We start from the raw sequence: 12,183 nt of genomic DNA, 5'->3' as shown, positions 1-12,183 counted from the left end.
ACACGTTGGCCGCTGGTGAATTTTCTGGTGATTAAGACTAGCAGGATGAGACCAATATGTAGTATTGACTTCAACCTGAGCACACAGAGTCTAGGACACAACCCGCAGAGCAGTTCCCATAAATCATCAGGGTCTACCTTAGAATTCCAAGTGGTGTTCTCCTTAATTTTCTTTTCTTTTTCTTTTTTTTAAACTTTTTTTTCTTTGATGTTGACCATTTTTAAAGCCTTTATTCAATTTGTTACAATATTGCTTCTGTTTTATGTTTTGGTTTTCTGGCCATGAGGCATGTGGGATCTTAGCTCCCTGACCAGGTATGGAACCTGCATCCCCTGCATTGAAAGGCGAAATCTTAATCACTGGACCGCCAGGGAAGTCCCCCTCCTTAATTTTCTATATTACCTTTTTCACTTGGCCCATGCATTAAAGCCCAAGATACAGCAGGATATATTAGTGATTGCAAAAACTCTGCCTTGGCCTGCAAGGAAGTAATCCAGGCCAATTCTATCATCTATAACAACACTAGATAGGAAGTTGAATCTTTTCAGGTCCAATGTGATCATTTTAGGAACAAATTTTGTACCACTTTTCCTAATTGGAGACTTTTCTACTTGGAGTATGGACAAGTACCTGCAGGGCTGTTATAAACAACAAATCAGTTATCTTTGTTTTCCCTTTGGAAAAGTCCATTAACCACGCATAGCCTCATTTTGGTGAGATTTCTGTAGTTTGAGGGCTACATGAGGTATTGGTATTGTCTTCTTAAACAGTTGAAGAACTCTTATGGCTGCTTCTAAGAAGAAAGTCACTGTGTTTTCTTCTAAGAAGAAAATCTCTGACTTCCCCCCAAGAAGTACAGTCCCAGAACACAGATGACGTCAATGGAAAGACAATGTTATTTACAACTGTAAGGGTTTTGCAAGCAGGGCCCACATCAGGGAGGGTGACAGGTCTACAGTATCTTTAATGTGTGCTCCTGTCTGGCTAGTAAGCCTTTGGGTTCCTAATTCAGTTCAAATGATTGAATGCAGACCTTGTTTTTGAAAGGACCTCCAGAGGGCAGTGAGTCCAATTTGTTCTCTATCTGTCCTACCAGCCACGTGACGTTCCTTTGTGCCACAGAATTACTGAGCAATGGCTGTGGAAATGCGGAAAATACTGCCCATAAACCTGACAAAAGAAGCGTGATGGGGAAAAGATATTGAAAAGTCATTTTGTTTTAGAAAATATAAAAATGACTAATGACTACATGGAAAGATATTCCAAGAAATTATTTATTAGCAAAATTCAAGTAATACCACAATGAAATACCATGTCTTACCCACTAGAATGGATAAAATATAAAGGTTGGCAATACCAAGTGTTGACAAAATATGATTTGACTTAAAAACTCATACCTTACTGGTGGGAGGGTAAAATTGTAGAACTACTTGGAAGATGTTTTGGCAGTGTCTCATAAAGCTCAACATCCAGTGCCCCAACAATTCCATGCCTAGGACATTGCTCAAGAAAAATAAAAGCATAAGGCTACACAGAAGTCTACACAGATGTCCATAGGTTTATTAGTAAGAGCCTGAAAACAGCACAAATGTCCTTTAAGAGGTAAATGGTTAAACAAACTGTTTTCTATTCTTGTGATGGACTATCATTCAGCAATAAAAGACAGCAAGCTGCTGGCACACGCAGCGCCACGCAGGAGTCTCAGACACATCATTTGTGCAAAAGAAACCAGATACCAAGAGGACACACCAAACAATTCACAGAACAGGCGCATCTTGTTGAAGTGGTGTGGCGCTGGCTCATAGCTCACAATAACCTGTTGTAAAATCTTCAGGATTTCAGTGAGACAGTTGAACAGAACTACTGAAAATTAAATTATATAAATTTATAATGAATTAATATACAATGAACACAAAATTCACCAGTTCTTATCTATGTTGAGCTTATTCATTTCCATTGCATTTGAAAGATGGACACACTGCGATGGTGTATAGTAGTGTGCTTATTCACGTTTCTTCCCAGATCTGTATTCCGTGATGCCACCTCAATAGTTTAAAATCAGCCATGCTGCTGTAGGAGGAGTATTTCCACTATCAACGTTGAGAAACTTTAAAAAAATAGGTTTGTTTGTTTGTTTTTTAGCTTTTTTGGTTTTTTGCTTTTCAGCTTTGTTTTTGTTTTGTTTCATGGGGCAGTTTTTAAACCAGCACCCCTGAATCTAGAAATCAGTTAGATGCTTGTCCGGGAAAGTGGTAGGTGAGGATTAACTGGTAGGGGATGTAAGAAATTTTAGTTTATAGAAATGTCCTCAATCTTGTCCGGAGTATGTTTAAATGAATGCATACATTTGTTAAAACTGATTGAAAGAAGAAGGTAAGAGCTGTGGTGCAGCAATAAAATAAATAACCAGAGGAGTGTAGGTTTCTGAAGGTTTACCCAGATGTGCTTAGACGCACGAACACTGGAAGTGCATCTGGTTTGGCAAGGCATAGCATCGAGAAAACACATAAATATTAGGATGTGTTTAAAAAAATTATGGTGACTAGTCAGATCCCTCATTAGACAATGAAATCCTCCAGAGTTGGGTAAGCACATAAACTTATGACATAACTTGTGAATTTTTGCTAGCTTTCTACTTAAAGAGATGCCCATTACTCGTGATACTTTTCTTCAGAGGTCAGCAGCTCGGTAAGCGGACGTAGCTTTCAGAATTAGGCGTGAATCCAAGAGAGGAAATACATTTTAAAATAATCCGATAACATGTCAGAAGAGAGAGTAAAGGCAAGAGCCTAATCACTTCAAACAGGATGGGAGATTTAGTGAGATTCCAGGGGAAATTAGGACAGTCCATATTCATTCCTCAAATACAATGTCAAGAGATTCAAATGAGGAAGGTAATACCGCACAACGTTCTCACGCTGATGGTGTCTGTGTGAGGCTAGCTCTGAGTCTGCAAAGACGGGAGGGGCTCGATTTTCAGCTGAACTTGAGACTGATGGAAGCAGAGACGGCAAATGAGGTGGGGCTTATGTTACATTATTTTTATTGAATGATGGCTCTTACGTTGATGGCACGCAATGAACCATACCTCCTATATTTATGTCCATTTGTAGTCTCCACCTACATGATTCTGGGTTTGACCATGGAACCAGCGCTGGCCAAGATACATGAGCAAGCTGGGTGAAGGCGAAGCCCGGATGAAAGCTCACATGTTGGTTTTTGTATATTTGGAATGCTCCTTCTTGGAACTAAGCCATTATGATGAGAGGGCGTCCAAGAAGTCACGTGGAGAGGCCCTGGTGCAGGGGTCCTGAGGCCACTGATGACGGCCCCAGCTGGTCTGCCAACTGCCGACCTTACGAGCAAAGCCACATTTAACTCTTTGGCCATCCTGGTAGCCCAGTAGACACCAGATGAACCTGGTCAACACACCAACACCAGGGAAATACAGAATTTCTGTTATTTAATGCCACTAGTTTTTGATATGTTATTCGGCAGTATAAAACAGAAATGATAGATCCCTATTTGAGAATTATTTTTATCCTTACTCCTATTATTGATACACCTGTCATCAGTCAGATAGTGTACAGTGTGGCAAATATTAAGAAACGATTTACCTAAGACTGTGAACAACATTTTTAATATTTACTCTATTTTAGTTTATATTTTAGGAAAAAATATTGACTCTAAGGGCAAGAATTGAACAATTTCCTGTAAGCATTTCCTACAACCAACAATGTATTGACTCTAAAAACAAGTATTGCACAATTCGCTACACGTTTAGAAACCGTTTTCTTTAAAGGTGTACAAATGAATGTTTTTCAGTTGAAAGAAACAGTTCACTATGGATTAGTGTTTAGCTTGTGAGAAAATGCAAACATTTTAAAAAGAAGACTCCCTTGAGGCTGAATCTATTTGGAGACAACCAAAATACACTTTAGAAGCTCTCATGTGTCTGATTCCTGTCACTCATCTAGAGCTGGATTGCAGAAAACTGATTCAGAGCATATTGCTTTGAACGACAATCCTTGATTTGAATCTTCGCTCTGCTCTTACTAGTTGAGTGACCTCGAATTATGTAACCTCTGTATCTCATTTTTCTCATCTGGAAAATGGTAATAAGGGTTGTATGTACTATATAGGGTTATTATGAAGTCAAAAAGAGTTAACGTGAGGGAACTGCTTACCACAGTAAGCCCATAAAATGCACAATATATTACACATACTAATATTATACATATTTCCAAATTATATGTGGTATGTGCGAACATTTTGATGACTGTAGGACTACTAAGGAGCAAGTGTTGAGACTGACCCGTTTACAAATCCATCAGTCCATTAGGAAACTGGGAGAGAAAACCTTCTTAGAAACAAAGAAAAATTAACTCAGGACCTCATAAGCAATGTTATTAATTTCGTATAATTTTTAAAATGCAAATAATCTGATTCACTGTAATTATATAAAAAACTTAGTATCCCTTCTAATTATTCAAAATAGATTTTTAATCATGAAATGGGTTGTTAGCTTATTGTCTACAAGTTAACATGGCTTTAAATTAAATCATTTGTGTTTAATAAAACATAATCTGTTAGTATATCCCAGTTAAATGCGGGGAATTTAAAACTTTGATTTCACTTTGTTTTACCCTCAGTAGCTCTTACCTGTGAGCTAATTTCTTCAGATCACCATTAATAGGTATACAGTATTTCTTCAAACAGCTGAAATAAATTGATTACAATATATTATAAAAATTATATGTGGTACAGTGTATACTGACAATTACTTAATAATAAATTTGAAGTTATAATTTGCATATTCCTGTAATAGTGGAAGAATTACTTTATTGAGCAATGGGCCCAGGTACTGTTGTTTGAAGGGATAAATATAAACCTATACACATGAAAGACTATTTAACGTTCTTCCCTATAGATGGGTTTTCTTGAACATCTGGCTTTTTAAATTCAGAGGACTAGCCCTTGAATGATTTCGTGTACCTCTCAGGGTTTGGTCTCTTTTCAGACAGACAGGAAAAATATTAGGAAACAGCTGGGAATAATGAAAGCAGAAAACAGAAACCAGAGATGGAAAAGACCCATTAAAGCAAGCACTTTGTTCCCCTGCCCCTGCAGGGAATGTAACCGATCAAGGATGAAGGGCACGAAGAGAAGCAGGGCTGGGTAGGGGTGATAAAGGCTTACGCAAAGCCTGGTCAGCTGCTCAAGTGCACAGTACGGCCGGCTCCAGGGCTGGACCCACGTTCGTACAGGTTGATTGGCATAGCAGACTTCAGGGATCCAAGCCACCAGCGGAGACAGGATCAGAGAGCATTTTTACTTCAGGTCTTTAAGACATACTGGTTTCACTTGCCGGCAGAAGTAATCCCTGTGAAACTCTCCTGGAGGAAATGTTCAGGGTTTAACTCATTTGGATGTACCTATGTAGTTATTGTCAAACATCTGGCCAAAGAAGGGAATTAGAAAGTCACTAAATGTTTATTGTTCAGGTATGTTACTGAAATGGAGGCATTTAAACAATAATTTTCTTGTTTTCTTTCTTCAAAATTATTCAAAGTGCACACATTTTTAAGTCACCACGCGATTCATTTATACCATCTAATTATTTTCTTTAACTTAGACTTCTTGAAGAAGAATTTACTAATTTTCTGACTGCTAACCCGAACCACCCTTTATCATATAAACCAGTAAAGACTTTCAGATATCTCTTATGAGTGCAGCCATGTGCTGTGAGCTGGGAATGCATAATGGCTGGGAAGGCACTGCACCTACCCACACTATGTTTAAAATATGGGGGGAAAGGAAATAAAACCAGTGGTAACAACAAAGTGTTGTGAATATCAGGACATACAGGGAGTGAGAGAACTCTAACTAGGGGGACCTAGCCTCGTCAAGAGTAGGTCTCCATACACGAGTTACTAACTGTCACTTAGGCTTATTTTTTAAGATTAAATTTGATAAGTAAAGTCATTAAAGTGGTTTCTGGAACATAGTAAGAGCTCAATAAATATTTATTTCTATTCGTATTACTATTTGTCAAGCTTTGAAGCATTTATGAAGTTGGAGGTTTTGGTGGGACGTATTAGAATTGTTAAGAAGGAGAAATCTAATATTTTCACTCGGTTCCCAAAGGTAATATTTAAGGGGAAGCTGGGACGAAGTGAGAGAGTAGCATTGACATATATACACTACCAAATGTAAAACAGATGCTAGAGGGAAGCTGCTGCAGAGCACAGGGAGATCAACTCGACAACTGGTGATGACGTAGAGGGCTGGGCTAGGGAGGGTGGGAGGGAGTCGCAGGAGGGAGGGGAGATGGGGACATATGTATACATACAGCTCATTCACGTTGGTGTACAGCAAAAACCTTCACAACAGTGTAAAGCAATTATACTCCAATAAGGAGCTTAAAAAAAACACCCCCAAACCCAAACAACAACAACAACAACAAAACGTGATATCTTCAGTTAGAAAGTAGGAAGGGCATTTTGATCTCAACCTTACCTCCTTGGTATTTGCAAGCACATCACGTACTCCTTGGCACAAATGTGTTGCTGGGGTTCCTGAGTTACACTTCTTAATGTAATTTCTTGTACATCTTTGGTCCCCTCCTACAGGTCTCTTTAAATGTTTACAGATGAAGCACTCTCTGTAAGCCACTTCCTGCATCCCTTACTATTCTTCGTGGTGAATTTACTCAACATTTCGTTTCAGAAGCATCCCTAGAACATCCAGGGAGGCTGCACCTGGCCAGGCATTTTGTTTCAGCTCTAGCGATCAGAAAGGCACACTCATACATCCTAAATTATCAGAGCTAGCAGAACCAACATTGCATTGTGGAAATTAAATTCAAAATATCACATTTTTAGAAAGCTATAACCTGATTTTATTAATTTAATATCCACTCGAGGAGAAATACCTTTTTTTTTTTTCCCTTAAAGACTAAAATCCCAAAGGTAGACAGAGCTGATGGTCTAGGAATGCTGTAGGCAAAATGTGTATTACATGCTTGGATCTGTAATTAAAATTAAGGAGGGGATCCACTGGGTTTAATCTCAGGGATAAATGGAGTCTAATGCTTAAGTTTCACCATAATTCTGCTTCTCATACCTCATTCAAAAGGCTTATTCTGTGAAAATGAAACAACTATGTTTTTAAAAGAGAAAAATGAAAAGTTAAATAGAGTAACTCCAATTATGGAAATGAGCCAATTAAACCTCATATCTTACTATCATGTTTGTTATATAAGACTAATTATATTAATGAGATTGTTACAACATAATTTAGATTATCACAATATATTCTTTGATGATTAAATTGAGTTATTATTACTTTATGATTTAATGGAATGCTCAGCAATGAACTATAAAATTATATCACTCTGTACTTCAAAAAGAAATACCTCCAAGTTGATAGCAAAACATCTGGATGTAATAAAATGGTTCAACTCAGTCTGCTTTGCACACTGCATGCATTTGATTTTATTATTAAAATATCAAAATGTATTTTCCATATTCAGATGCATGAATGATTAAACATGAAAATAGGAGGGTTTTTGTTCATTAGATTAAATTATAGATATGGGAAAAAGTTTCATTGAAAAGAATTAGTTGTAAAAGTTTGCTGGTAGTTTTCTTAAAAATGTATTTGGATAATTACAAAAATTAATTTGCTTAAAAATACTGCCTTTTTTATGATGTTAAATAGGATTTTCTGGAATACCGTTTTTGGTCAAGTAAATTAATTCAATCTCCTTTTTCAGTCTCCCGCAAGAGATCCTAGAGATCATGTCATGTAATATGAATACTTTACTTTTTTACTTCACGGTTCAGCTTCCTAGAAACCTCCTGGAGGTTGTAGGCTGTTGAGGTTGACAGCTACTGTCTGGTATTCACACATCTTGCTATTTAGACGCATGCCTTCTCGCTCTACAAGTTCTGTTATTAGGTGCCATCAACATAGGGCTGCATCTGTTTGGTGGCCATTCTGTGATGAACCTGGCATTTATTCAGAGGTCAGCCTAAAGCCAATGGGGGCGTGGCTGGAGGGGAAGCGGTCATTTCCTCTGTAAGGAAGGGAGTGCTTTTTCAGGGAAAGACCGCTTTCCGGAGCAAGAGATGCCAAGTGGCAAGCGTTTCAGGGGTGTTTTGGAGTCCAGAATATTTAGAGTTCCCAATAACCTTTTCAAGTTTTATGTGCAAGAGATAGATACTATGTTCTACTGGTTACTGTCCTTCTAGTTTGGCAACTTTCTTTCTTAGTAAATCATATTTTTTCTGCCTCTATCATTCTTCCTTTGAGTTGATTTCTTACAAGAGAAACTTTAGTCCTCTTACAAAAACAATTACACTGAAAAACAAATTACACTGGAGCCACACCAGTGCAGTTTCAGAAATGTATTCAATAACAGCCCTGTTGAATTTCTTCAAGCATGCTATCTAGAAACCCTTGCATCACTTGGCCCCTGTTTACATGTCAGATTCACTTTCTGTAACTCCCTTTCTTACATTTTATAGTTCGAATGCTACACAACTTATAGTTCATAACTATGCTAGGATTTCTCATTTGTTCTTTTTTGTTTTTAATAAATTTATTTATTTATTTATTTATTGGCTGCGTTGGATCTTTGTTGCTGCACGTGGGCTTTCTCTAGCTGTGGAGAGCGAGGGCTGCTCTTCATTGCTGTGCATAAGCTTCTTACTGTCTGTTGTTGCCGAGCAGGGGCTCTAGGCACCTGGGCTTCAGTAGTTGCAGCACATGGGCTCAATAGTTGTGGCTTGCAGGCTCCAGAGAGTGGGCTCAGTAGTTGTGGCGCACAGGCTTAGTTGCTCCGTGGCATGTGGGATCTTCCTGGAGCAGGGATTGAACCCGTGTCCCCTGCATTGGCAGGAGGATTCTTAACCACTGCGCCACCTAGAAAGTCCTCTCGTGTGTTCTTAACAAGTCTCACATCCTATAATATTATCCTATCCTTGACCATGTGGCAAAATTCTGATTAATTCATCAAGAAACTTAATAACTGCCTTTTCTGCTAAGTTGTCTTTGAATTCCCTTGCACTCTTAAGTGATCTTTCATCTACGTTCTATAGTAAATACATGATTTAATTTTTAAAATTGTTATTAGCTTCTTAAAATGTCTGTCACTTTTTTAGATTTGAGTTCTTCAAGGTTGGAGGCAGGGGATGAGTTTTTTAATTTTTATCCTCAGCCTGAGCAAAAAACCTGCACTTTAGTCCAGTAGTATTTTGTTGAATGAAGGGATAGATAAACAGAAACTTAACAATATATTTCTCCCCAAAGAAAGATGTGTCATTATCTTTTATGGGCATATGTCTTACAGTCAGTCTTAATAATAGAATTGTTATTGTTGTTGTTTTGTTATTTTACCCCCTTGCCATCATAACAATCATGTCTTACGCAATTACTATTAAACCATAATTTAACGGTTAGTGTCAACATCACATGAGAGTCACTGTCCTTATAATCTGAACATATACAAGCATTTTTGTATCCTAAAACACATTGAGGTGTTGACCTGACCACAGGAAGCAAAAAATCAACAGCCATCTGGGAACGGGAGCAATATTAGGGGAAGTTCTGAAAATAGGGCAGATGCTATCAAAGAGAAGTTTTGCTGACATCTTACCTTGTCAAAGGCTTGGTGAGCCATGTTTTTGACCTTAAAATAAATTCTGTCCAAATATCAGAGTCTTAAAAGCAGAACTCAATTTTCTGCATCCCAAGAACTTGCATTAATCGTTAATTTTTTAATGATTAATCATGTCTTTTCCAGGCTAGCTTATCGGTTAATTATAGGAAGAGATTGTTCTAGCGCTCTTAGAACTTCTCCTAATGCTTAATGCTGCCAAGTGATAAAGAAATTTTAAAAACCATCACATTCCAGGGACTGCTTTTTACTTTCTGCCCCTGCATTCTTCACCTTATCCAGGTGTTTTTAAATAATGCTTTTATTTGAAGAACCTATCTCACCATCTGGGTTATTTTGCCTCTGGATAAATTTCCTGAAAGATGTATAATTTAAGTAACAGACTCCTTATCTGATAATGTGTCTAGATTCTCCACCACTGTACTCTTCCTGCCTGTCTTTGCACCTATTTGAGTGGTATTTGACAACTTTAAAAACTTATGGCTAAGGCTCCCATCATCCTTGCCTCGACCAGTCCTTCTGGCTAAATCGTTTCCCAACGTTGGCGCACTGAAATCCTGGGTTTATGAGGAGGTTGTTACAAAATGGTCAAGATTTTGATTTCTAGATTAAAATTGCCTGCATTTGAATTCTAGGTGCACCTCTGGCTATATGACTGGAATACATTGCTGAGTGTATCCAAGCCTAATGTCCTAGTCTGTACAATAGGGGTAATAAAAACGCCTGCTTCAGAGGAGGATGAGGGGGAATAGTATTATGCATGTGAAACATTTAGAACCGTTCCTGGTACACAGAGGTTCTGTCTCACTTAGGGACATCACCCGCATCAAATGCCTCGGTGTCCTAAGAAAGGCGCCGGAGGCATCTCACAGCCGCGAATGTCCCTTCTCGCTCTGCTTTCCTTCAGACACCCGGGCTAGGCTACCCCAGACCCCAAGTGTCTGTTGCCTTGAGCTGTTTCTGTGCTGCTTATTGCTGAACTGCTATTATTCCAGATAATGGCATTTACCTTTCTTCTTCTTATATTCTTAGCTTTTGTCTTTCGTCAGTGTTTTAAAACTCATAATACCATAATGCACTCTCGCAATGACACGTTAGAACACTCAGCAAATGACGTCTCAACTACGTGCCACACATGGATTTAGATATTTAACTATATATGTCTAATGCCATTAAACAAATAATTCATGACTTGGGGACAAGGTCAATCTCATTCATCATAGACTTCTATCCTGGAGAGACTACTTCACAGAGAGGGAGCACATTACAGTTTTTATCATTCAATACTTTACTCACATTAAAATTCATAGAAAGTGTTTGTGACACAAACAGTAGGTTTATTGTGCACTTCTTTTTACTGTTTTGGACTAACTCCAGAGAGAAATATTCTTATGGTATATGATATATTCTTTAATAATATGTATTCTCCAATCCCACTTACACGTGAAATCTAAAATAGTCAATCTCATACAGGCAGAGAGCAGAATGGTGTTTTCCAGAGGCTGAGGAAAGGGGGCTACGTGGAGTCATTGTTCAACGGTTATACAATTTTAGTTATAGAATATGAATAAGTTCTAGAGATCTTAGAACATAAAACCTATAATTAATACTACCATGTGGCACTTAAAATTTTCAACAAGGTAAGTCTCATGTCAAGTGCTCTTCTACAAAAAACAGAAATAATAACAACAACAAAAAATGTTGGTGGTGACAGATATATTTATCACCTTGATTGTAGTGATGGTTTCACAGGTGTAAGCATGTGTCCAGACTCATCAATTGTATAGTTAATTATGTGTAGTTTTATGTATATCAATTATACCTCCATAAGGCTGTTAAAATTTAAAAAAAAGATACAACCCATTCCTTCGATAACACTTACATCAGGGCATTATATTATCCAATTGTATTAGTCCTCCTAAATTCACACGTTTCAAATTAAGAATCATCAGCAGTAGAGTCAAGACTTTATTTTTCCTTCTATAGAGGATTTTGAGTAACTTTTGAGCAAGGACAATTGTTTTCACTATTCATATGCCTGTAGTATACAACTACACTGAGGTAATGAGAGGAAGCCTAAAAATCGATATAATTTTGTTTTTGAGTGGTCAATTCAAACATCCCGCAAGGATCTATTAATAATCACTAAAACTCAAAATTCAATTCCTTAGCAAAATACATTTTCTAATATTTTTTATTTTCTCTGTGATTTTGCTTATTTCAAATAATTTGTAGAACTTAAAGTGAAATAGAATGTACAAATGGGATACATATAATCAATTCAATGTTTTAGAGGTAGAAACTAGAACAAAAACCTGTTTAGTAGTTAATATGATGTCTCAGTCTGTGTGCCTGTAACAAATACCACAGACTTATAAGGGTAACTTATAAGCAACAGAAATTTTTTTCTTATAACTCTGGAAGCTGGGAAATCCAAAGTCAGTGAGCCAGCATGGTTGCATTCTAGTAAAGACCCTCTTCCTAGCTCATAGGCAGAGTCT

This window comes from Hippopotamus amphibius, chromosome 12, assembly GCF_030028045.1.
Source record: "Hippopotamus amphibius kiboko isolate mHipAmp2 chromosome 12, mHipAmp2.hap2, whole genome shotgun sequence".
Classification (NCBI taxonomy): Eukaryota; Metazoa; Chordata; class Mammalia; order Artiodactyla; family Hippopotamidae; genus Hippopotamus; species Hippopotamus amphibius.
Note: the sequence above shows the minus strand (reverse complement) of the source record.